This window comes from Condylostylus longicornis, unplaced genomic scaffold (genome assembly GCF_029603195.1).
Source record: "Condylostylus longicornis isolate FDR11 unplaced genomic scaffold, ASM2960319v2 ptg000098l, whole genome shotgun sequence".
Classification (NCBI taxonomy): Eukaryota; Metazoa; Arthropoda; class Insecta; order Diptera; family Dolichopodidae; genus Condylostylus; species Condylostylus longicornis.
The window spans coordinates 163895-191505 of NW_026578066.1; the positions used below are offsets into that span (position 1 = coordinate 163895).

Here is a 27611-nt window from a genome sequence, read left to right on the forward strand (position 1 = left end):
TTTTTTTTTTTATTATAATTTTCCTCATTTCGTACAAATCTTTCATCCGGGACTGAAAATTCAAGAACAAAAAAAAAGTATCCTTAATACATTTTCTTTTCTTTTCGAATTATTTCCATATTAAAATTGTATACTTCTTTTATCTTGGGAAAAAAAACCAAAAAATTTAGATTTTTCAATAAATTTTTCGATTTAGATTATTCAAACCAGAAAAAAAAAATATTTAAAATAAAAACAGGATAAGAATTTGAAAAAAATTTATTTTCCCTGTTTTTCTCATACTTTTTTCTTTCTCATTATTTTACGTATTTTATGAATAATTTAATCAGTCGTGAAAATCATTCAATTTGAAAGCTATAAAAAAAAACTTAATAAGAAAAATTATAAAATAAATATTTAAAATATAAATATTTTATTTTTTTTTATTTTTTGACAAAATATTTATTTTTTCATTATTATATCATAATAAAATATGGTGGAATATTGGAATTTCTGGTAATGATAATAGACGAAGACATTGGCCGCGAACACACGATGTGTTCACACAATTTGCTGTTGGAATTGGTGTTCACTTAATTTAGAAGCTTGTTTTTCGCATTCATGACCCTCACTAATGTGTTTAAAGAGCTTTTATCAAGAGTTTTTTTTTAACAGTTCTTGTTTTACTTTTCTACTTGACCTGAGACTTGGTTTCTATCTATATTTTTAATTCTACTTGATATTTTTCGATTATTGAAAATAATATGGAACAAAAATTTGTCCCTAACTAATATTCGCGTACGAGTATTATTAGATTTTTACATATATATACATATATGGTCTTCAAAATTCGAGGGATTGCCTTTAACTCGTACCTTTGATTACGTCATCCATCTGTTCTGCAATTGTATGAAAAAATTTGTATTAGTTATTGTTATTCGAATGATTTTTCAAGTAAATTTAAAACAAAATATCCCACTTAATAATACATCAACAATAGTTTAGTAGATTCTAGTAATAATACAAGAAAATCAACAAGTTCAACAAAGTTTTTCGATAAAAATAGAAACACACAACTATAACATTTCTTGAATCAAAACAAATGTATTTTGAATTAAACAATTGCTTTTAATGATTTGAATACCAAGCAAGTGAATTTTACATATATTAAAAATTGCATACTTTTAGGGTAAAATTAAAAAATTTTAAATTAAAATACTTGCTTTATTGTATTGCAAATAAGAAATAAGGAAAGGTGTCGAGAACTAACAATTACGAATACTGAGCCTTTTTCTAACTTAAAATTTTCCCCGAAATATCGAATATTTAGAATTTAACAACTTTTGAGCATTAACTGTAACGCACCTATAATATAGATAATAACATATTTCTTCCTTTTCAATCTTATTAAAATTATGATTGATGAATTCAAGAGAAGAATGAAATGTCATTTTTTTCCTCCAATCTATTTATATTTTAGAGAGATTTTTGATAGATAAGAAAAAGGAAAAAAAACATCTAAATATTTTATTAATTTTTTTTTATTCAAAAGATTTATTGATGTTTATTGACTGTAAAATTAAACCACACAATTTAATAAGTCATTAATGTAAATAAAAATTCAATTGATTTAATAATATTTACAAGATTTTGAGCATATGAAGATTCTATTTGAAAGAGAATTCAAAATCTGAAATATTAACAACTTGTAGCTGAATAATATTTGACATTGTGAAACCTTCTGATTATTTTAATTGTATTCCTTTCAAAATAAAAAAAGTCAATAAATATAATCAAGGTTCTATTGTGCCAAACACTCTTATGGAAGAGTTCATTAATGTTTTAAATCTTGGTCCAATAGAAATTTTGCAATTTTTTTTGATTAATTGATTAAAAACAGAAGAAAGGATTGTTTTTGCAATATGGTCCTGATAATTAAAGTATTTCAATTTGAAAAAGCACTGCTACCACTTCTATAAGTTAAATGTAATTTTGTGTAAGTAAAACTGCCTTTCACAATGACGAAATGATAAGACTTTAATTCTATTTCTTAATAAAAATGAAAAGTAGTACAAAACTTTCCATTGTTACACGGCACGCCTTAAAATTTTCATTATTTCCAATAATATCTTTTAAATATTTTCATATACTATACCTAGTATTTTAACATTTAATTTAATATTCTCTTGAAAACAATAATATTACAATTTAATTGCCAGCTTATTCTTTATCATTGTAATATTGAAAGAAAATACAACAATCATTATAGCATCAAATTCCAATAGAATATTGAATTTTTTTATTCACTTATTTTTTTTTTTTTGAATCGAATCATTGAGAAGGAATAAATTATATATGTACTTTCAATAATTTACTATACATATCTACAATAAAGAAAGCTTAGACATCCAACAGCAGTATAACCTACCATGTATATATATAAAAAAGCAAAATATAATATCGCATAAGGACCCAAAACAAAATAAAATAATCGAATTGAAAAGGAAACCATTTTCTAAAATTTATTCCAAAAAAAAAGTAAAATAAAATATTTTGTGTTTTGCAATCAAGCCATTAAATTATAAATATTCAGGATACTTTTATCGATTTGTGTAATGGTCATGTCCTTTTTACAAATACAAAACAATTATTATCATTTTTAATATTATCATACAACTCTTTTATGAATAAACAATAAGATAATGGAAAGTCTATAAAGAAACAAAAAAAAAATAATGATTTTTTATTGCTTTTGCAATAATTTTTCTTCAAATTTTCCTTACCATAAATTTTATTTTATTTTTTTGTTGTTTTTGCTAAATGAATCGCAAAAATACCATCCATAATTTAAGATAAAATTCATTGTAATAATGGTTGTGGAATTACTCACAATTAAATATTTTTTTTATTATTTCTAAATATGAAAAATTGAATACGATTTAAAAGAAAAATTCCAGTGATATTAAAGGACATCATTAAAAATTACTGCTTCAGAATGAATTAAAATGTCTTTATTTTTTTCCATTATGGCATTTTTTAGTTCCTTAAATGGCTAAAATTTCATTATTATAATCATAAAATTTTATTTTATATTATATTTGAATATAGCTTAATGGATCTTAATGCGTTAATCAATTCGTTTCTCGTTTTTCCATATAAATCATAAAATTTTCTATATCTCGTAATGTTTACAAAGACAAATCAATTTTAAACTAAATTAAGTCGAATTTAATTCGATTCATAAATCAATAATATTGTTAACAATTTAAAAGAATAATATAAAAAAATGTCCTTTTATTTTTTTTGGATTCTGCTTGAGAGAAAAATTTCTAATACCGATAGAAAATAAAGCTTTAAGAATTTGATAAAGTGAAGAAACGTAACTTAAAAGACCCTTGACTTCCAAAATGCAGTAATTTTGCATTAATACACAATTCAGCAATTCGCGCTTATGAGCTGAATTGTGTATTAATACCGTGTTACTGTATTTTGGAAGTCAAGGATACGGTGTTTTAAAAATTGTATATACAAATCAAATCTGAACGGAAATTTTGCACAAAGGAATGATTTAATTCTAATCAAAGAAATGATTCTTATAAAATGGCACAATTTGACAAAAAAAAATTCAGTTGTTTGAAAATCCAGTTTATCAAATAGTTTGTGATTTATTCTCATTATGTATTTTTTTATAATCACTTCTCCCAATGCATACTTTTAGGATGAAAATTTGAATTAAAACCTTAGAATATATTTGAACGACTAACTAAGTCAATGAAAACAAAACAATTATATTTTTTGATGAAAAAGATTTATTATAACTTCTTTGCTTTCATAAAGTTTTGAAGAAATCCAGAATTTCGAAGAAATAAGTTGCTAAATATTAAAAGTTTTTTTTAATTTTGAGAGGTGATAATTTAATAAACTAGAAGGTCCACAAATTGTTAAAATTCCAGGAAGAAATTTTCAAGTTTCTTTCTTTTAAAGAGTTTGGAGTTAATTGCTTCCTTTAACTCTATATAAACAAAATTCATTTTGAGTTCTTAAAATATGAAATGTTAGAATACCCAATTATTTAAAAAACAAAAAAAAACATTTATAACAACAAATTCCGAGCGAAAACGAGTGAGTAAAAACGGTGAAGTTTTAAAAAACTTTTTGCATCTATTTATTAAGCATTTGCAATAATTAAAAAATTTTTAAATTGATTTTTTTCTGCTTTTATTTTATTAGAAACTTTAAAAACTTGTAGTTTATGAACAGTTTTTGCCAAAAGAAACCAATTTTTTTCTTTAATTACGAGTATTTAAAAAAAAAATTTTTCTTTTATTCAATAAACATTTTCTTTTTATTCTCTTACAGGTAAGTTATAATTAAAATATCGAATATTGTAAGTATAAAATTAAATTATTTAACTAGAATTTAAAGTTCCAGTAAAAAAAATAAAGTTCTAGTTCAACTGGTAAAGTATAAAATATTAAATTTATGTAAAGGGATGTTAAATTTTAATTAAAGTGTTAAACAACGGGGAAAAAGTGACTTTTAATTATTAACATAGGAGTACGTTCAATAGTAGTAGTACTAGTATAAATAGGGGTGACCTCGCCTGATAACCCACCCGAAGTTCATGAACTAGGCCAAAAAAAATCCCCATCGATAACCCTCAAATTAACACCCCAAAAACCGAAACCAATCAACCTCCTGTGCGAGTTTCAAAAGCTGCACCAAGAACTCTAGGAAATCATAAAAGCCAGCAGAATGCATCCCCTCTTCCACATCAAAGATGAAAAGGCACAAAGAACACATCAATGTGCAATATCTTGACATAAATAAAATCCCACAGACATCGCAGTCACTCTAGGATTCTTGGCTATTTTCCCCAATAGGCAATACACACTAGTATGCTAAGATCGCCATAACTTTATGTCAACAACGCCTTACTATTCTCCTCCATCCATACGACTTCACTCCTCTTTTTAGTTTTCCTATCTATGATGTCAATGAATTCATTCAGCGGTATACGAAACGATCCATCCACTAGATCAGCACAACCGCGTGCTCCAGCCCTTACAAAATACGAAACAGTCCCTTATACCAGTTCTCTGTACCCCGCTGTAACCGGAAACTTAGCACACGGTCACCCTGCACATAGCGCAAAATGCCCTCAATCCGTATTTACACCAACCACTTAAAGCTGACCTAGCTGACCTGGGGCCCTGATCGCTGTCCTACTATACACAAAAAATAGTCAGATCACATTCCCTCATCAACGTAGTTGCAGTTGATTCCGCCGTGAGCTCTGCCAAAATCTCTGCCTGGAAAACCACACACCCATCTGGCAGTCTTATCGAAAACCTCATCCCCAATTCCTCGGCAAAAACTTTATGCCAACAACGCCTTACTATTCTCCTCATCCGAACAAGGCACCTTGCGCATGTGAGCCTCCACTCATACGACTTCACTCCTCCTTTTAGTTTCCCTATCTATGATGCCAATGAATTCATTCAGCGGTATGCGAACCGATCCATCCACTAGATCAGCACAACCGCGTGCTCCAGCCCTTACAAAATACAAAACAGTCCCTTATATCATTTCTCTGTACCCCGCTGTAACCGGAAACTTAGCACACGGTCACCCTGCTCATAGCGCAAAGTGCCCTCAATCCGTATTTACACCAACCACTTAAAGCTGACCTAGCTGACCTGGGGCCCTGATCGCTGTCCTACTATATACAAAAATAGTCAGATCACATTCCCTCATCAACGTAGTTGCAGTTGATTCCGCCGTGAGCTCTGCCAAAATCTCTGCCTGGAAAACCACACAGTCATCTGGCAGTCTTATCGAAAAACTCATCCCCAATTCCTCGGCAAAAACTTCCGCTGCCGTCCTTTCTCTAATCCTAGAACCATTCGTATTGATGGACTATCCCACTTGCGTGTCTTTGTACGGAGCGACTGAATGAAATTTTTTGTAAATAAGTTTATTTCTACGTTGTCGGTTGACAATAACTTACCTTTATAATACTTTGAGTAATTTATAGAAATTTCGTCCCTCCTGAAAGAGGCTCCTAAATTTATTTACTTTAATTTCATATAATGTAATATCAGAATTTGGTTTTTAAAATTTTTTTTTTGTTATATTGACCTTTTGATAAAATTTTTTTTACAAAAATTTTTTGCACTAATTGTTTACTTTGTTCTTCTAAATCAAAGTTTAGTTTAAATAAAAAATTTAACTTTAAATAATTTTTAGAATATTTTCAAAACCTGTTAGCCAAATAGTCAAATATTTAAGATGAAAATGCAACAAGTTAGAAATATAAAGTAATTATGTTCAAAAAGCACAATTTGCTACTTAAATAACTAAGTAGAATGTTTGCGCAAGCTACAGTATTTAGATCTTAGTGATCAAAAATCAGGCGAAATTTGAGATGAGTGAAGCTTAGAGACATAGGCTTAGATTCAGACTACCCTTACAAGTTCTATAATTTCGATTTATTGGTTCGCAAGGTTAGTACATGTACATAAAAGTTATAAGATTACTCGTTAAAAATAATTTTTAAAACAAGAAATCTATATCTTAAGGGACAGATGGTCAAAATTTAACTAATTAAAACAATTTGAATTTGTATAAGAAATTTCTCCCTATTTCTTGGAAAATGTTTATACATACTATAAAAATAATAGTAGAAAAATTTACATTACATGTAAACAAAATATAAAATCAACAACATAAACAAATACCTACAAAAACAATATCGTAACAAAATTAATGTCCGAAGGATATTCTATATTTTATTCTATATTTCCAAGAACTCTATAAAAAAAAAGATCTATCCATGAATATGTAGAAGGGAAATTTTTTCTCTAAGATTTTTGAGTAAAAGAACTTGAAAACAAATAACATAATGAACAAAATATTGGAATGATAAGGATTCTGTAGTCGCTTTAACGTACTAAACAATAAATTTTCGGCATATCAAACTGATTCAGATCGTAAATTTATTTTAAGAATATTAAAGATTTTTTAAAATTTATTGCTATTAAGATTTTATTGTTACCTACACTCTTATAAAAGAAAAATTAAAATGAAGCTAGAAATTATCAAAATTAAATTGAAGCAAAAGCTCAATACCATTAAAGTCCTGTATTATATGTGAGAAAAATTTATAAATATTCGCTTAGAAATTCTTAAGTTAAAGGCATAAAGTCTTGGGAGATGGCAAAAATGCAATGGCAAAACTTATTAAAATTTTGCACCTCAAAGGCACTTATACAAATCGCGATTCCGCAGCTTTTTGAGCATAAAAACTTATTGACTTCTCTATTATCCTCTATTCTAATGCTGTAACCTCTATGCTTATATTCAAGCTGATGAATAACAATATTCCAAATACACAACTTAATTTTTATTGACGTGAAATTTTGAAAAACAAAATATTTTTTTGTTTACTTTCATAAAAATTCTTGTCCTCTGCTAATTGAAATTTCTTTTACCGTTCTACTGGACTAGAATAATTTTTTATTTATTTATTTTTCTTTTTTTTTTTGTATATAAGGTAAAATTTTCTAAATATTTTAACAAAATGGTAAAAAACAAGTAAAGAATTTGGTGTTAAATATTTTCGTGTCCACAACAAAGGACCACATTTAGTTCACGATAAAGTAAAAAACAAGAAACTATTCGGTTTTTTCTTTTACCCAAAAACAACGTCAACTTTTTTATACACATTTTTGTATGTCCGGTCATGAGAAACAGAGTGTTTCTTCCCACAATGAAGAATTTACCATACTAAATTAGATTATCACTATTCACATGTAACAAATATCGGAAAAGATATTTCTCATTCTTATTCTATTCCAGGATAATTCAAGAAGGTAAACAATTCCAGTTTTCTCATTACTCTTCTCTTAAACATGTCCAGTTGGGGAGTCCATTCTGACTTTCATCTCGCCTATTTCTATTGTTTCGTTTTTATTACGTATCTACTCATAATCATCTAGAAGGCGGTACCTTGTAAATTTACATGTTCTACATATTTTTGTTAAACTTAAAAAAGAGAATAAATAAATATTATGTAATATGTATGTGTACATGATACGAATGTTGTATATATGAATGTGTACGTGCTATGAAGCTATTGCATGCAAGAACACACACTTAAAAAAATGACTGAATTTTTGAAATTCTTTCGTATTTATATAGAGTTATTGTTCTAAATAATGTTGGTTTAAGCATTGTTAATAAAAATATCATATTATATATACATATATGTATACATAATATTGGAATTATTGTGCACATATAAAATAGAAGTGGTAACTGGCAAACATACACTTTATGACTTTTTTTTATTTATTCCCTTATAAAAGGTGTGAAAAACTGTTTGATTTTTTAAACTTTTGACAAAAAAAAAAAACAAAAATTACGTTTAATAATACGTCTTATTGGTCTTATGCTCTGCCCGAGGTAATTAGTCTGGTCCCGCTCAGAGCAGAAATAGTGAAAAATAGTCGCTTTTTCGTTTATTTTCCGACAACTGCTTCACGTCGTATTGAAAGTCAATTTCGCTCCATCAACTGCCAAAGTCCTGTGTAGACTGCCATCAAGTAAGCAGTGTCTCCCCGAGAAACGCCAAAATCCCATCCGAATTTCTAAGGTTGTATTTTGGCTACATATATAATGTCTATACGTATCTTCGGATACAACAGCGCGCGATCACATCAGTTGTTCTCGCACGAAGCGACCCAAGTACACTATCGTGGCCACAGGGCTTCGGGCTCTAGCCTCCTTTAATTTGACAGCACAGCTGATTGCCAGGTTAGCGATATGTAATTTCGCCGAAAGTAAATAGAGAGGCGTATTCAAGGCATCCGCGGGCGTCTAATAATTATCGCCTTAATAATAACAAAAAACGTAGCTCTCTGAACCCTACCTATCTTAGTGCAGTTAGCTACCCTCTTCATCATCGGTCCCCAAACAAGCACTTACAATCATAAGTGAGAATTGATCGCACAACCGCTGTGTATTACTACATAACCATGCCAGGTTGCTACGCCCTCCGCCTCCAAAACAATTTCTTGTAGAAGTAAAAGAGCCTCGCAACCAAGCTTTACGTTCAACACCATACCAAAGTACCTTAACGTTGAAATAACCTCTAGGGAAACGCCATCCAGTCTGGGCAGGCAGTAGTCAGAAATTTTTTGTTGTAACGAGTACTAGCTCCGTTTTCCCTGCGTTTACTCCCAGTCCCCACGTCTCGATACTGCTAATCGTTGGATGGTCGAAGCTCGAAAACAGAATACTGAGGTCATCTGCATACTTTTATATAAGCTATGTTATTATTAATTAATAAATTAATGAGCTAAACTAAAGTCTTACAAGAATTGGAACACTTTTTATTATTTTACGTCGTTAATAACTATTTCTTAGCATAATAAATTTGGCCTTTAATTTATAAAAATAAAAAACTATATCTACTTACTTTTTGATTCGATTGTATAATTAACAATTTTGTATGAGTTCTCACTTATTAAGTAAATAAATTTAAATTTAGTGTGTCCTTTCCACATGAAAAAGCATTTACACCGAATATAACTGAAATAAAATTAAATACAAATTATTAGTCGCTACTTTGTTAAGAACTGCTCTACATCCTCTCTTTCTATCACCTTGTTTCTATTATTATTTAAGCAAATTTACTATGTTTTGCAAAAAAAAAATTACCAACCATTCAATTTATATAACGCAAATTGAGAAAAATTTAGTTTTATTCAAGTAAATTAATAATTAAGTTTCATGCAAAAACTATAATTAAAATGATGATATCATTAACAGAATTTTTGGGTGGAATTAAGATAGAAAAATAATTTTATTCTAAGAAAATTGAAATTTTGGTAATTCTATAGTTTTTATGAAAAAGAAATTGTTATTATATTACCAAAATGAGATTCTGGTGGTTCTAACAATATGGCAAAGTTGCAGTTGAAATTAAGAGAAGTATATTAACAACTTCCGAAATCCATCTTGCCATTTACAAATTCCAATCCATTGATTGATTAACATAAAATGACTTACAATATTATTGCTGATCGTTAAAATTTTACAAACAGATAATCTACTATTTTTAGGTTCCGCTCTTAAAGCTATCTAACCTTTTAAGAGCAATCGGATTCGATTCTATGGTAACAGAGAATTGTTCTTAACAAAGCCCTTAATTTGTGTTATCTCATCGATATTTTTGAAAAGCTATAATAATTTTCAAAATCGACTTATTATACACCATTTTCTAAGCTATTAATGATAAAGATTATCCTTGACTATTTTGAACACATTATTATCAAAATAATCTTGTTACCCAAAAAATATTCACAAGAATGAGCTAAACAAGTGAAATTTATATAAAAACCGCAGTAATTGATGTAATTAGTCTTGATAAAAACTTAATTACTAAATTTTTTTTTTACTTTTTTGCGTACTAATCCTTTTTGCGTAGATTTTTACTACTGATAATCCAAATTGAACAATATGAATAATATTCCAAATTACAGTCACACGAACGTGTTTATTTATTTAATAAAATTTTAATTGAAACTATTAATTTCGATAATGGATTAAAATTTAAAATATCTACTTATATTTTTTAGTAAAATTATATTTTATCAAAATCGAATTGAAACTGGACTTTGACAATTAGTATCCAAATTGAATCATTCAATTTCTCTCAGTATTTTGTTCTCTTAACAAATATTGAAATTTTCAAATAATAAGAGGCTAAAATTATTCCTGTTCTCAGATAAGCATTAATACACGGTGTTAGAGAACAACTAAATACCCAACTTGTTATAGCTGAATTCAGTTATACTATATAGAAATAAATTTAATTTTGAAATCGGGGTCCAGGGAACGTATAATACTATAATGAAACAGAAAAATTTGCTAATTATTATAATGGTATAAAAAATTACATACTGCAAACGAGAAGAAATTACTTAATAGGTGCGATTAAGTAAATGACTGGACAGATTTTTTTTTTTTTTTGGAAAACAAATGAAAATAATGAAAGTCCTTCACTTGCAAAATATAAAAACTAATTTAAAATGACAGCGGATTAAAAAGCTTTTAGCAATAGATTGTCTGATAAATTTTTAGTAAAAATAATAGACTTAGAAAAGTTAAAAAAGAAAAATTTCATAAGTAGCAATTCTTTAAAACAATTATTCTTTAATGCTTTAAATTAATTACCAAGTTTCCTTTATTCATTTTTAGAGAATTTCAATCCTAAAACAAAATTAATTAATATTCTTTTAAAAATTCTTTCTAATACAAAACGAAGAATAATCTAAAAGGAATCCAAACCATTAGAAATTCATTATACAATTCCGATATGTTGGAAATGTTCATTCATTGAAATATTCTAAATTAAAAATAAATTGAAGAAGCACAAAGCAATTTTCGTTAAAAGTGTTTAATCTGGCTTCTGATTCAGTCAGAAATTTTTCAAATATTACCCAAAATATTGCTTTGACAGATTTTTATCATAAAACAGATCGAGCTGACCTTGTCTATTTTATACAAAATTTCTGTACTGTACGTGAAGAAGTTTCTATTATAAAATCTAATAATCATTAAAGTTGTATGGCAGCTACTACAAGAAGTCAAGAAATTTCAACGATTTTTATCTTCCATATGAGAATCAATAACATTTTTGCTTTAGCAAAATTTTGGCCTTATAGTATCAATAATTTTTGAGATATAGCCAAATAATTTTTCATGTTGTAGGGCATACCCTAACCACTGCCGCAATCACATCCAATTCAAATAGAGTTTGCTATTATAACTCATTTGTGAAAATTTGTTGAGCTTTGCTCAATTAATTTTTGAGTTATCTTTGAGCCGGACAGACAGCCATGGTTAAATTAACTCTGAATTCAATGCTGATTAAAAACATACACTTATGTCACATCTCAGACTGTTACAAGAAATTGCAGCGCTACAAGAGATTGTAGCAGGCCTAAAGTGAAAATAATGGAAAAATAACCCTTAAAGTTAGCATAACCAGGCTTACACATAGTATAAAATTAAAAATACAAGTAAAACATTTAAACTCCCATACTCTTAAAATACATACATAGCTAGTTTAATTTCCCATTTTTAATTAATTAAGGTATAAAAACAGAAACGAAAAAGAGGAAAATTCATTCTCATATTATCTTTTATTTCATGATGGTGCCGTGTTTTCTCAAATATATTATAGGTCATTAAAAAAAAAATTAAAAAAGAAAAACTTTTTTCATTAAAATTTTTCAAAGAATTACAAAAATTGTCTTATATAATGTAAAATATTATTACAGTTAGGACATAAGACGAGAGTATAACTGTAAAATGTGGGAAAAAAATTAAAATACAATGAGAAAATTCATTATGACAATTTCATTCGACGTAATTTCCATATTAATGCGGGCACATCAATTTTAATATTCTCCAATCAGAAAAAAATCTCTTTTTTCTGGTTGTTTTTGTCTTTCCATTTTATCCTTCAGCCCTTACATTTTACATACAATATTTCATTCATTAAATTGTTTTAATTTAAATTTAATCTTAACTTATAATAGGAAATTTTGTCTTGGGTTTCACTTAGCCACAAATGATTCTTATTATTGCAATTGCTTCGTTCTGTTATTATAAGCTATTCCACAAAAATCCACCATACATATCGCTTTAATATCATTTCGATTTTCGAACAACAGTTACTTTCTATTAATACAAAAATATTTTAAGAAACTTCCAAGCGTATTCAACAAATCAATATTTATCCAAGAATTAGTTTTGTATAACACTCTAGATACAATATAAATACACAGTACATTAAAATTTTACATGCACACAATATGAATAAGTGCATGCTTTGCAAAATTGAACAATATTTCATTTCAAAAATATTATGATATTGTCCTTTGAAAAAGGATATTTGAAACACTCATGAGATTTATTACTGTTTTTCTTTTTATTTAAAGAAAAACTATTCTTTAAAAAAATGTGCACGTTCAAAACAATTTTGTTGCACTTTTATCCTTTTACTTAAAGAAAAACAAAAAAGAAGAACAAAACCAAAGCACATATGCAGCCAAATACAAGTATCAGCACTTTATTTATCAGCAGCATACCAAAAAGGTTTTTAACAGTACTCTTGTGACACATTTTAATGTCAAATAAGCTATTTCATGTTGCTTCAAGGATCTGATTATGATAAGAAGAAAAATTACAACATTATGGTATTTTGTGAAATTGAAATGAAAATAGAAGGAAAAATTTACTCTTAATAAAAATATTCTTAGATTAAAGTATTCTTTAAGTAAATCGATATTGCAAAATCCTGTGGATTACGTTAAAACTAAGAATAATGTTATTTGTTTGCTTTAAAAAGGAGTATAAAAGACACGATCACAGTTTTTCTGTGCAGATCATTTTAAAAATGGTCATCTCATTGCAATTAGCTACAAGAATCTGTTACACTTCACATATTTACTGTGCAAAATAAATATTGATTACGAGATATAGGGTCGTAGGGTATTGATTACGTTAGAGCCGGCACTCCACGAATTAACGGGGCATTGTGACCGCGTGTAAGAATCTATGAGTGCGGGATATGATCCTGCAGCAAGCATTCAAGCAATGAACTCGATCCCTTTATGAGGCCTGCAAGACGGCAACTCCACGACACCATAGATTCTGCGAGTGACTTCATTTGCCAATATCAATCTGCTGAGATGTCCCCTCAGTTCGCAGTACCCGACAAAGCTCCGGTTAGAAAATTGTATTTGGCCAACCATACAATCTTCTGAAATAACTTCTGGTAATAATCTATCAAAAGGGTGTATCTATGGGCAATCCACTTTCACCATTTATCGCAGAATTATTATTGTCCAAATTGGAAAAAAGAATGGAGGAGGATTCTCTGATGCCTAGAGTATGGATGCGGTATCTTGATGGCGTCTTCGCGATAGTGGACAAGGAAGAACTGGAGAATATAAACAGATGCATCAACAAATTACATAGAAACATCGAATTTACATTCGAAATTGAGGAAAAAGGAATGTTACCTTTTTTGGACATACTGGTGAAAAGAAAATCTGAAAAAATTGGGTTCAAGATATATAGGAAGAAAACAACAACACAAAGATGCATTCCAAAGGATTCATACCATTCAACGAAACATAAAATGGCGGCGTTCAACTCTATGATCCATAGAATGCTAACCACACCGATGGACAGACACGACTATAGATCAGAAGTAAACTTCATTTTGGACACGGCTATGAAGAACGGTTATTCTACTGAACGTATTAACAAACTCAAGAGAAGAAAAAACAAAAAATTGGGCAGGAGAATATGAGCACATTGTTTAAACAGAACAGGATATTGGAAGAACAAAGTACAACATGGGCATCTTTAAGTTATGATCATCACTGTACAAACTTGATAAATAAACAACTAAGGAAACACAACATTCGGACATCGGAAACCAATAGTAAATATACACTTAGGAGTTTGTTAAATTCGGCTAAGGATAAATTGAAGACACATGAAAGATGCGATGTGTACAAAATCAATTGTAATAATTGCGATAAATTTTACATAGGACAAACGAAGAGACCCGTTACAACAAGACTTAAGGAACATTTAAGTGAAATAAAACGTGCAAGGAGAGTAGGATTTAACCGGATTTTCGATTCTATGGTTGCAAAACACATTTATGAAACGGATCACACAATCACGGAAGATAACTTAAAGGTATTAAAAGAGATAAAAGGAAAACACAGGAGAGAAGTTCATGAAAGCATGCAGATATACAAATCAAACAAGGACTGCCTACTGAACACGGACGAAGGTAACGCGGCTTCTTGGCTCTTTAAATTAATTATTTGACCAGTTTTAAGGTTTAAAACAGGTATAAATTTAGTTTGTAAATAATAACGAAAAAAAAAAATATATAATCAAATTCTAGATTAAGTCAGGTAGATAATTATATTAAGTCAGGTATAATATTCCTAATTTTAATAGATTTCAATTTTAATTGTTTGTTGTCTTAATTAGAAGAAAATCAGCTTTGATAAAGTACGTGTGTAGCGCACGAAATGTATTAGCAAAAAATAAAAAAGTATTTTATTCCGAATAAAAGGAAGTCTTCTTTTCATACCAATAAAAAAAAAAGAATTATATTTCGGAAAAATTATCAACCATTGAAAAGAATTGATTCCTTTCAAAGTTCCCAACGAACAATATTTGGTCCGATTCTGCAGAAAGGTTCCGAGTCAAGGAGACGTGTATTATAGTCCCTTTATATTTACTTTTTCTGTTTGCTACCCGAAGTAATATATAGACAAGACACCTCTCGGCCGGTTATGTGCTGACCGCAGTAGATTTTTTTAACTTTAAACCCTTAGTTTGTACAATAGGAAAAACATTTTATTACAACATTTTTGTTTCTTTAAATGAAAAATTGTAGAAAAAAGAAATTTTACAAACATTTGGTTGAAAACCCTTATTTTTTTGGCAAAAAAAAAATTTAATCGATGTCCTTGTTTATCATAATTTTTTCCTTTGTATTTTTTTCTTATTCTTATTTTATTTATTTGTTTTTCCTTTTGCTATTCCATATATCCAAGAATTTTTAGAAATTTTAATTATTATATGAAAAAAGACCAAACGCATAATGTGTCCTTGGTATTTCTAAAGGAAGGTTCTATTTTTTGACAACTTTTTCTTCTGATGCTTTCTTCTCTTTATACAAATTACGTTCTTCAACCATTCTCGTAAATTTCAAATGATTTTCTTTTTTACATTATTATAAAGACGGCCATTAATATTTTGTAGTGAATCATAATTTTTTCACTATATTACCTTCATTTATGCTAAGGATAATATCCTTAGCCGTAATATATTATATTATGAAGTTAAGGACATTAATTTAATTGTTCATCTAACTCTCTTTTTAGCACTTTTCCAAAAAATTTTTTGAAAAAAGTGCTTATTAGTTTCACTCTGTCTCCGTCCGTCCGTGGACACTTTTTTTGTTTACAAAACTTCTACACCCTTGAAGATAGAAAGCTGAAATTTCATACGTACATAGATCTTTACTAGAAACTTATTTCCGTTGAACAAAATTTTTACCTATCTCCCACCCTCTAGAAGTTATACCCCCCCAAAACCCTAAAAATGGCCTTTTTTAAATATTTGTTGCAATGAAACCATAAGCATTTTTGAAATTTTTTAAACGCAGAAAGGCAGCGGCTTGCTTCTCCTAGCGCGGTATACTATAATTAAACTTTAGAAAAACAAAATGGCCGTTCAAATTTACCGTTATCTAAAGTTCTTTTTTTCCAAATTTTTGATCTCGTTTTTCTTCTATACCCCATAATGTAGAACTTTGAAATTTTAGGGGCTTTTAGACATTAACAAATAGTTCATTTCGTTAGAAGAAAATTTTTTTCCATCTCCACCCCCTCACTAGTTATCGCCACTTGAAATTTGTAAAATTTGAATTTTTGACACCTTACATTTCCGAAACCGCAAGTTTTTTCAAATTTTTATAAACGCAAAAAGCTAACGGTAAATTCCATGAAATTAAAAAATATAATTATTTTTCTTAACTCACACAATTAACCCTTAAAATCGAGCATTATGTTAACCCCTTTTTATATTAATTTTTGCTTTATTTCAAAGACTGCATATATGCATCATCCTAAATATAGGCAATCCTAGAAATAGTTTTATATATGAATGAAAATAATTTTAATAGTGTGGTAGGTACAAATAGACTGTATTTAAAAGCAAAATTTTCATTTGTTGAAGGGAAAAGTGCTACAATACAAACCATTGGTTTGACCCAACTTTATTTATACGTTAGTTGCGCTTTCAATTTTAAATGTTTAGATAATTGGCAGTGCTTTAAATTTTATAATTGTTTTTGCATGAATTATAAATCCTTCATTGCATTGGGTTCTTGCTTTATTTGTTAGCTCTCCAATTATCGTTTTTTGGAATGATTTTTTAAATTAGTATGGGATTAGTTATAAGTTCTTCCTTGAAATATTTCATACAACTGTTAAAAATTTAACTTCAATTACAATTTTATGTTTCGTCAAAAGATTTGTTAAATTCCAAAATCCTATTGTACAACTGATTTTTTTTTAATTCTTCATCCTGATTACAAAACATCCACAAAATATCAAAAGATTTGATAATAATTGATTTTTATTTTGCTCTTATTTTTTTTTTCTGTTTTGTTCTTTTCGCTTGAACACTTCCGTTCTTTTATTGATTCTTGATTCCTTGATCCATTAAAAATAAAATTCTATGAAGATTTTTAATGAATTTTTTACATTTCCTTATTTTTTTTTTGTGTCATTTTCCAACCATTTCTTTTTATGATTTTCAATGCTAATAGTGAATTCAGCAGGGCTTTTATACTATTTTTTTCCATTTTTTAAATAGTCTCGCGTTTATTGTTGAAAATATTGGATCTTTTATTTGAATAAAAATTTTATACAATATTGTAATATTTTGTCATAATTCCACGAAAAAATGCATACATAGTTTTGGAAATTTAAAATGAAATTGAGTTTATAATGATAATGCGGTAATTTTATTATGATTTTTATTCTTTCAATGCATATTGCTAATGGAAATTATAGCTCTTAATGTCTACCAGAAGGCCAACAATAATTTTTATGTAGACATTATGGCATACCGTGTGCTCGTTAAAATGTGGTTTATAATTGAGGTTAACTTTTATATTGCAATATTGTAGGACTTATTCAATATATTTTTGTTTAATTACACAACTAAATTATGAATTGCTCTCATATCCTTAAATATTATTCATAATTTAATTTTTAAAAGCTAAAAATTTTAAAGTATGTAGTAAATTTTATGAGCGTTTCTTAAAGTAATTCTTTCAAACTACATTCAAAATTTTAAACAGATTCGATCCATTGGAATAATTCAATAGATTTCCAAATAAATTTCCTCGAATTCAAATATTTATTTTCTGTACAAAAATAATGTTTTAAAATAAAATTATAAATTTTAGTACAATATCTTACAAACCTTAAGAAACCCCGAGTAACATGCATATCAATGAACATCAGCAAATTTTGAAAACCCTTTTGTGGATTTCTATTTAGTTTCCTTTTTCAATTTTATTTTTCCTTTCTCTTTTTACTCAAAAACAAAAAAACAAAATCAATTGTCCTAAAATTTATCAAAAAATTTAAAAAAAAACACAAATTTCAATTTTTATTTTGTTTACGTTCCATTAACATTTTGACTTTCTTTTGATGGGTTAAAATTTTAGGTAACCCTAAAGCTATTTTGTGTTAAAAATGAAAAACAAAATTGTTCTTTTGCCTTTTGATTTTAATCAAACCACAACTAATAGTGATAAATATAAAAAAATATCATTCAAAATTACATTATCCCTTTTATCTCATCGTATATTCAAAACCTTTCTTAGCTGACAACCCCAAATAACCAAAAATTAACAGAGGAGTAACAAAAGAAGGAAAAAGGAAAAGAAAGAAATTATCAGTAAAATTTAAAGTGTAAAAAATAAACCTTAACCCATCAACAATTGACCATAACTTGGAATGAAACGCAATCATATTAAATTTCTTTAACAAAAGAAAAAGTCATAATTCTTTAACTATAATAAGAGAAACACCATTGTTATATTAACAGGTAACTAGTTTGACTGACAGAATTAGAGCTTTTCAGAAAAGAGCCACTTCTGTACACAAAAGTTTATTATATATAACAGTTTTGATATGAAATTCCGTGATTGTTTAATGATCCTAATTGGTTTCAAGATGTTTTGCTACTTTAGAATCTGTATTCTCTCTCATTCAATCGAACAATTTCACCCCATCGCAGTTTGCCGGATTTTTACATATTAATAAATGACATACATTTATATGCATATGCGAATGTAATCTGTAATAAATCGTTTTTCTTTATCCAAAATTAGTAAAATTGTATTTTTTTGTATTTCCAAAATTAAATCAATTCATCTGTGTACAAATACTGCCAAATTGTCTGGCTATTGAAAAAAAACAATTTTAAATGTAATAAGTTAAGTGTTCATCTCTTTAACAATAGGATATTCATTCTAGGTGAACAATTGCAAAATTATTCGAAAGATTGTAAAAATTGCGAAATAATTATAAGCGGTAAGGCTAATAAAAATTATAGAACTTCGCACACCCCCTTAATATAAATAATTAATGTAGCACCCAATTTCAGCCTGGCAAATCAACAAAAATTAGCATTTGTTTTGAAAACCAAATTTGAAATTGGAAAAGTATACAGATAACTCTCTTAAAAAATGTATCACATTTCATGAGCTTGGAACTTAGGCCACCGGGTAAATTTTGTATTCATTACCAGAATACCAACAAACATATCACATCCGTTATATTCTGTATTACAAATAAATTTTCATATCTTGAATATGAGACAAAGTATATACAACCACAAGTTGTAAATAGTTCCATAAATTTAATATGGTGAAAAGGATTGAACAGAAAGGATAACTAAAATTTTTTCATAAAGAACGTATTAAGAAAGTTATACTCGAAAAAAAAAAAAAAATATTTCGTTTATCACTTAAAAAAAAAACAAATACAAAATTATGAGGAAAATTTTAAGGACATAAGAGGTTTAAAGAATTATTTTAACCTTTTGTAACCAGCCACTTTAAGTGGTCAATTTTTAATACTTGTTTTTTTTTTAAATCTGTTTCATTTGGTCTTGATTTTTGTTGTTCATATTTTTATTTGATTCACTCGATTATACTCAAAAACTTACACGTTTCAATGAATTTTTCAGGGTTATTTTGAGTTTCGTTAATCTGGTCATGTTTTTATGGTCAATATTTTAATAATTGTTTCTTTTTATATGAGAGCCATGAGATTTTCAAATAATTTTGGAATAAAAAATTAATTATTTGATCCTAAAATACACAATTCTTGGTGAACTCTGCAATATTAATGGCATTAACGTGGTTGTCGGAACGATTAATAAACTTAAATGAGACAAAATTACCACGATTCATTCAGTATGTGAAGATATATGTAAATTTGGTCTTGAATTAAAGAATAATATATAAAATGGATGTCTTAAAATGAAAAAAAATATTATAACAGCATTTATGATTTTCTTCGCTTTCATCCCTCAAAACCAAAAACGTTAAGTTCATAATCTATTTGGGCCGTTTATATTTTTCATTTATTTTTCATAAAAATTAGGAATAACAATTTTGAATTTATGATTGACGTTTTTTGTTTGATTATTTTTCAACTTTACAAAGTCAAAAATAAATATTCAAGTTCATTAAGTACAACAATATTACTTGGCATTATAGAAATCACAATATTATTATGAAAATAAATAAATAGAAGATATTCGAATTCCAGTAGAAGATATTCTGTTCCAGTGCTATATTATTTACTGTGCGTCGAACATCATTCCAGCTCGCTCTCGGAATAGAACAGTTCAGATGTTATTGTCTCGTAAAGAGGCTGAAGTTGATAGTTGTTTTTCTTGTAGGTTATTGTTAAGTGCTCTTGGTAAAATTTATTAAACTTTCAGCGAAAGTGAGAACACGTCGGAACATTTCACGTATGTTCTGTTGCATTTATTGAAAAGGAAGACTGTGCACAAGAAAACTACAACTTTTTGGTTTTCTTATATTCCCACATTTACTCTATTCTAAATAAAACTTATACATAACAGCAAAAATTATACATAGGATAAATTTTCATTTTCGGTTTTTCCATATGCTATTCACATTTCATTTACCATGACATTTTCTGTTTTCTATACTATTTTAATTTTAATCAAAACACGTCCACTATTTCTATTTTTTCAATTTAAAATGCAACTTATTTTAGTACTTTTTTGTCTCTGACAATTGAATTTTAATGTTATAATAGTAACAGAGAGAGAGAGAGAGCTCTTAATCCTTACATACAATTGAAATTATATTTTTCTTTTCTTACCACAACTAATGCAACTGCGCTTAAATATTTCGGGCACATAAGCAATATAATATGAAGTGCAGTGTTTAAAAATATAAAAATTAGTTTTTAGAGAAGAAAAAACTGCAGCATGACACTTTATTATCACTAAGGATTTGGCAAAACATTTTTCTTCTATTCACTATTTTCTTATACTCCCAATTTTTTTGTATAAATTTTTTCTTTTCATTTTGTGTTCTATTTAATGCTAAAGGGAATTATATCTGCTTTTTTGGAAAAAATATATCTTATTGTAGAAAAGATACAAGTTACACTTTAACATTTTCATTCTTAATAAGAAAGTTTTCTTGCATATTCACTCACACAGCCATACATATATAATCATCTAATTCACTGTGCTACAATGAGAAGAAAAATTGAAGAAAAAACGAAAAAAAAACTGACATGACACAATCAGAGTCATTATATCCTTTTTGAAATTTTATTTTCAGAATAAAAGAGAAAAAAAAATTTGATTTACATAATGAAGAAAAGAAAAACCCAAAAATAAATATTAAGAAATTTTTCAAATTTAAAATGAGTTTTGTAATTTTCTTTTATATTTATTTTTTTTCCTCGACTGAAAAAAAACCAAACCTTTCAAACTGAAATTTGTTTGTCCTTGTCTACCAATTTCATATTTTCATACATCACATTTTAATTGCAAGTAAGAGTCGAACTTTTGGTGTTTGAGTTGTTATTACCTTTTACAAATATGATTTTTTCCACTGAATGCAATAAAGAAGTAATTAAAATATTAAGAATTAAAATATTTAATTTATATTTTTAACACAGGAGCAGAATGCCCCGTACCGCTGATGTCCTACACTTTCTATAAGCACGGTTATTACCCAAAATATTACTTTTCTACTCGCAGCTCATTATATGACTCTCAAATAGTTTTTCCATTGTCTTCAGCAAAAAAAAAAAAAATTAATTAGTCAGTAGCTTTTATCCTCCTATGTTCGCTGCGGAAATGCTTTGAGATCAAAAATACCCCAATTTCCCTTCACTGCTTAAGCAGTTGAGCTGTGCATAATCAACTGCGAAAAATCAGCAGCAAACAGTTGAATATCATTTCCAGTGCTTTGTAAAACGCAAGTGAAAAATAGCAATTCCACTTCCAGTAATGTAGAAGATACTAACAACTTCATTATTCACAGAGCTTCTATGGCCTCAAACAAAGTCACAGGTCCTTCATTTTTTCTCCTTCGGTCACGACTTCGCTATTATAGTTTTGTCACCATTATCAAAAATATTTTAAAGAAAAAGTATAAATCTTTCCTTTTCAAGCTTAGTTTAGTTAAACTTGTTTTACCTTTTAAGTGTTTATGGATACTTGCTTATATACCCTATGAAGTTGAAGTAGAACCTTGGAAGATTGCAACAAAGCTTGCCTATCCTCACCGTACTCCATTCGGTAATCGCTTTCCGCATTTTCCGCTTTCCTGCTCGAAGTTTGTTTTCACTGACAACTTAACCCCATCTGAAAGCAAATCGTCGTTGTCTCCCTTCCATCTATACAACGTTTCCATAACGAGTTTTGGGCTTCCCCTTCTACAATATTCACCGACATTTCTCCTGGGTCTCAAGTAATTAGCACCACCACGACAAACAACTCAAAGTTGTCAAGTGGAAGTTAAAGGGACTGAAACCTGATGTTTCCTAAAAAATTAAATCAATTCATCGCATCCATAAAGGAATATTGAACATAAAATGTACATCTTTTTTAAATTGGATATTATGCACTTATGCAAAATTGCATAAAATTTGTACAATTTCATTTAAAACTCAAAGAAATCTCCCAAAATAAGAAAACAAAAACCTAAAATTTTGAAGTTCCAGAAACACATGTAATTTTTTGTGCAAATTTGCAAAATCCACTTTTTACTACACAATTACTTTTTTCTTATTTTTTATTATCTATATAAAATTGCATCCCTTTTATATGTGCTATTGTACAATATACATACTTTATGTGTCTGAACAATTTATCATTCAAACAGAAAATGCAACTGAAAAGAAAATACCATTTGATTGATTCCTTTCTTGCTGTTTTTTTGTTTACTTCGCTGAACTCTAGAACTTTAAATAATCTTTATTTTATAAAAAAAACCAGTTTGAAAGATCCATTGTAGCAAAATGTTTTTAAATTTTCATTTCGGTTATGGAAGATTTAAGAATTTCGAATACAAAATTTCTTAAAACTTCCGAACCAAGATTAAAACGAAGGTTGTAATAATTATCAAGCTCTAATTTTAATACATAAAAGTTATTACTGCCTCATGTTTTAGTCAAACAGTAAGTTATTAAAAATATCGTAGTTATAAGTACATGTGACACGATTACTTTGCGACACGAAGTGGTTTTTCATTACCGTAATTAGTGACTGTTGAAAAGTTAATAAATTGTGTCTTCCCTGTTCATTTGAATCTTACACTTAGGTTTTATAGAATGTTTAACCTTAAACTTATAAATACGAAATATTCTAGATTACAAAATTACAATCGATTATAGGTACTCAATCATTTTAGAGTTTATAGAAGCATCACTTGTTCATTGACACCCACACCTATATATTACACTTATATGCATATTCCATTTATTTCAACAAGAATTTTCAAAAAAAAATTGAAATAAAATGAAAGTCAATAAAATTTTTTTTTCTACTTTCTAATTCAAAATATTGTTGAATAAAATAAAGAAAAAACTAATTTTAAACAAATAACACATAGGTTACCTTTGAATTCTATCGGAAGTAAACTTATTGAACTGGAATAACATCTATACCTATACTTATATACATACACCCTACACATTTGTACATAAATTCTTATATATAAAATTTACAGCAATATTATGTAGACATAGTATTTTATTAACGAAAATATAAGAGGATTTGAAATTGTGAAGACTTTTACACAATATATAAATTTTGAACTTCACATAGAAACCATATATGATTATATAATATTTATTATTGGAAAATAAATAATGTAACATCTTGTAAAATAAAATATTTTGTAATCAAATATTCTTTAGTAATATTGTCTTTTGTTATTTTCTATAGTTTGTTATTTTACAAATATTACAAAATTGCATTTATTATTCAATCTATAGCTATATATATTTTATTTACTACCCTATATATATTTGATTTAATAAAAAATGTATCCTGTACCTGAAAAATATTTGTAATGCTCTAAGTTGGCATTGTATGCAATAAACAATAAAATTCCTTCCGATCTATAAGTAAAATAATTATTTCCGTACAATCTAGTTTTTCAATAAAACAATTTCTCTTCATACATAATTTTATAAGTACAATATATATTTATGTATGTATATACACAATAATATTCTATGGTATTTGGAAATTTCAGAATATTTTATTATTTCAAGTAAAATATTATTACTCCAAAAAATTTTAACACGTTGGGTTCAATACTCACAGGTGAACATATAAAACAAATATTTATATTACATTGAGTCCTAAAGTTTCAACACTGAATAAATTTGAATTAATTCGCCAAGAGTCCGTGCTCACCAATGTACAAAAAAAAATTAACATTAAGTTGCATGTGTATCACAGATGTCATTTCCGAATTCAACAAAACTATTATCAAAAAAGCTATAATATTTTATATTTTTTTTCTTTGGCAAACGCCTATCCTCTTATCATTATATCAGAATTCTTGAATTTAATTATCGAATAAGAAAACACTTACCTACTCATTCACTCACTACTAAAAATACTTGTATAAACAAAATGGATGTAAAGCGAATAAATGAAATAAAAATTAATTGAATGCAGAGCGAATAAGCTCTTCTTAGACAAAATTTTACTTTAACTACTTTAACTACTTTTAGGAGTGGAAGAATAATTCATTAGTATATAAATTACCTACCTTATTCGCACTCCCAATTTTATGCAAATGTCATTAATAGACTTAAAAAAATTAAGATATCTTAATCTAATTAAATATATGACATTTAATGATGTTAATAGCAAAAGTTAGTACAAATGTCAAGATAAAGTTTAATGTACAATTACACAATTTTCTAACGTCTATACAAAATTCTATAGTAAATTTATTTCTTATTAACTTTAAGTTATGCCGTCCTGAGAACTTAACATGTATCATTTGTTTAATTTCCACAAAACTCAACTTTTATAAATACGAGTATAAAATGTTAATAATATTATTAATGAAAAATATAATTTATTGTTTTGACCCAAATTTCATTTTGATATACTTTAGATTATAATATTAAATTAATCAATTATATTTTTTTAATATAATTTCGTATATTATCTAATTATATGTATGTATGTATGTATATGTAAATACCCAAAACATAATTTATTCAATTGAATTTTTATTAATTATTTCTAATAAAATTTAATAAGAACGCAAACGAGTTAATGTGATCTCATTAATTCATTTATCCATCATTTTCTTTTATATATATGTAATTCTGGAATTTGTTAAACAATATTAAAAATAAGTATAAAGTGTGGCGTGCTCCAGCGAATTCGCCGAGGAGTTGCTGGGGATGAGCAGGAGCCGGGTTCGCACTATTGCGAATTTCTTCACAGGGCACTGCCCGGTGAAGTACCACCTGCATAGGCTGGGGAAGGCGGGCTCCCTCCTTTGCAGATTTTGTGGTAATGGCGATGAGACCGCCGTGGACATTCTCTGCGACTGTCCGGCACTGGCTGTTCGGCGCCGCAATTGTCTTGGACATGGATCCCCAAGTGTTCGGGAACTGTTGTCCAACTCCCTTAGGGATATCTCCGGCTTTGTGATTGGGACGGGGATATTATAGACGGGGGAGTGGGGTGGCTACAATAAGTCAAAAATGGCTGCGGTGGCTTGGGGGGATGCTCCTGTCCCACTCGGATCCCTTGGAATCTACAATCTACAAGTATAAAGTGTTTCAATATAATATATTTTTGTAAATATGTTTGATAACATAAGAATACGCATATTATTACGACGTCATGTACAAACAGAGTTCGGTCTTAAAATTTACTACGACTATAGAAAGAATTTCGAATTAAAGGGTGTTAGTACGGCATTATTTTACGGCAGCCCAGTCACCTACCTAATTAAAACTCTATAATGCCATAAAACTGGGGCATGACTATCTATGATATCGTTCACTAGCCCTATTAAAAAAAGTACAAGTATTAGCAAAGAAATTGTGTTAATTTTCAACCATAAATCTTTATCCGATGTTGAAATCGCTCGGAGAGGGCGTTCGAAAATAAACAAATTCACCAGGGATGGCAAATGAAATTTAAACTTTTTCGTACTTATTCGAAAAATTGGCTGCGACAAACAAATATCAAAAGATCAATATTAAAAATTTTATATTTTAATGCATTCTTCAATTAAAACAAAATTATTGGGATAAGTATTTTAAATCTAAATTGGCATCCAATATACTCGAAATGACTTTCACTCCCAAAACTTTTAAAATTAAATTCGAAAAAAATTTCAACCTTAAACCTGTTTTCAATTTTTCCTGCCTTTTAAATTAAAAATTCTATACGAAACCACTTGTCTATTGATTCATTCTTCTTTTTTTGTGTACTTACAAATTCTATGATGAGATGAAAAGGATCTATTTCCACCTTAAAATTTTTTTTTCCTATACCTACCTTAAGTATTTATAACATGAAGAGTCAACACTTTATTAAGTTTCGGTTTCATTTTTTTTTTCTCATTCTTTTCTTCTCTTTCTAAACAACTTTTTCTTTTTTTTTTCTTATTCTTATACTTTTATTCCTTTCCTTAAGTTCGTTCGGGTATCATCCTTAATTCTCATTATCCTTATAGAATATATTATTCTATTATTATATATTTTTTCTTCTATTATGTCTATATGTCTGCGTCTTAATTTAAAAAAAAAATAAAAAAATTATCCTTAAATGAAAAACTCTATGCTCTTTAATATTAAAAACATGAGATGTAAAATCTAATATTAGATATATTTTCTATTATAGACAAAAATATATGTATGTACACATGTTCTTGATTCCTATGGAAATAATATCCTTACAGAAATCTTATTGAAATTCAAACCAGCATGTTACTTATAAAATGAAAATCTCTTCATAATCAATTTGTGAGTGAGTGTTTTTCTTCGTGTTTTTTTTTTATTTCATTTTTGTTTTTATAATTTTTTTGTGTTGCTAAAAATAAAAAACCAAAAGATCGAAGGAAAAAGGAAATAAAGGGAATTAAAGTAGAAAAAAAAAAGACTTGGTTTCCTCATTTACTTTTTTGTTTTCGGCTTTTTTAATTTTGTCTTCACCATTGGTGGGCTTCAGCTAAATAATGGGATAAACACCAAAAAATTGCTTAGATTTTAACTCTTAATGAACCGATCGCAAAAATTAATAGTTAAGGAAAAATGAAAAGCCAGCCCATCGTAGCAGTGGAAGGAACGGAAAATCAACAAAATATTTGTATTTATAGAAAGGGCCGTTCTCGACAACAAATTATTCTTATTTATAGAAAGGGCGTCCTACGTCGAAGGGTTAGTATT

General features: G+C 28.0%; 1 protein-coding gene across 2 annotated transcripts in view; it reads left to right on the top strand.

The window, feature by feature from the left end:
- LOC129613937 (potassium voltage-gated channel subfamily KQT member 1-like) overlaps positions 1-27611 on the top strand; it is an 80601-nt gene that overhangs the window by 15505 nt on the left and 37485 nt on the right. The window lies entirely within an intron of this gene.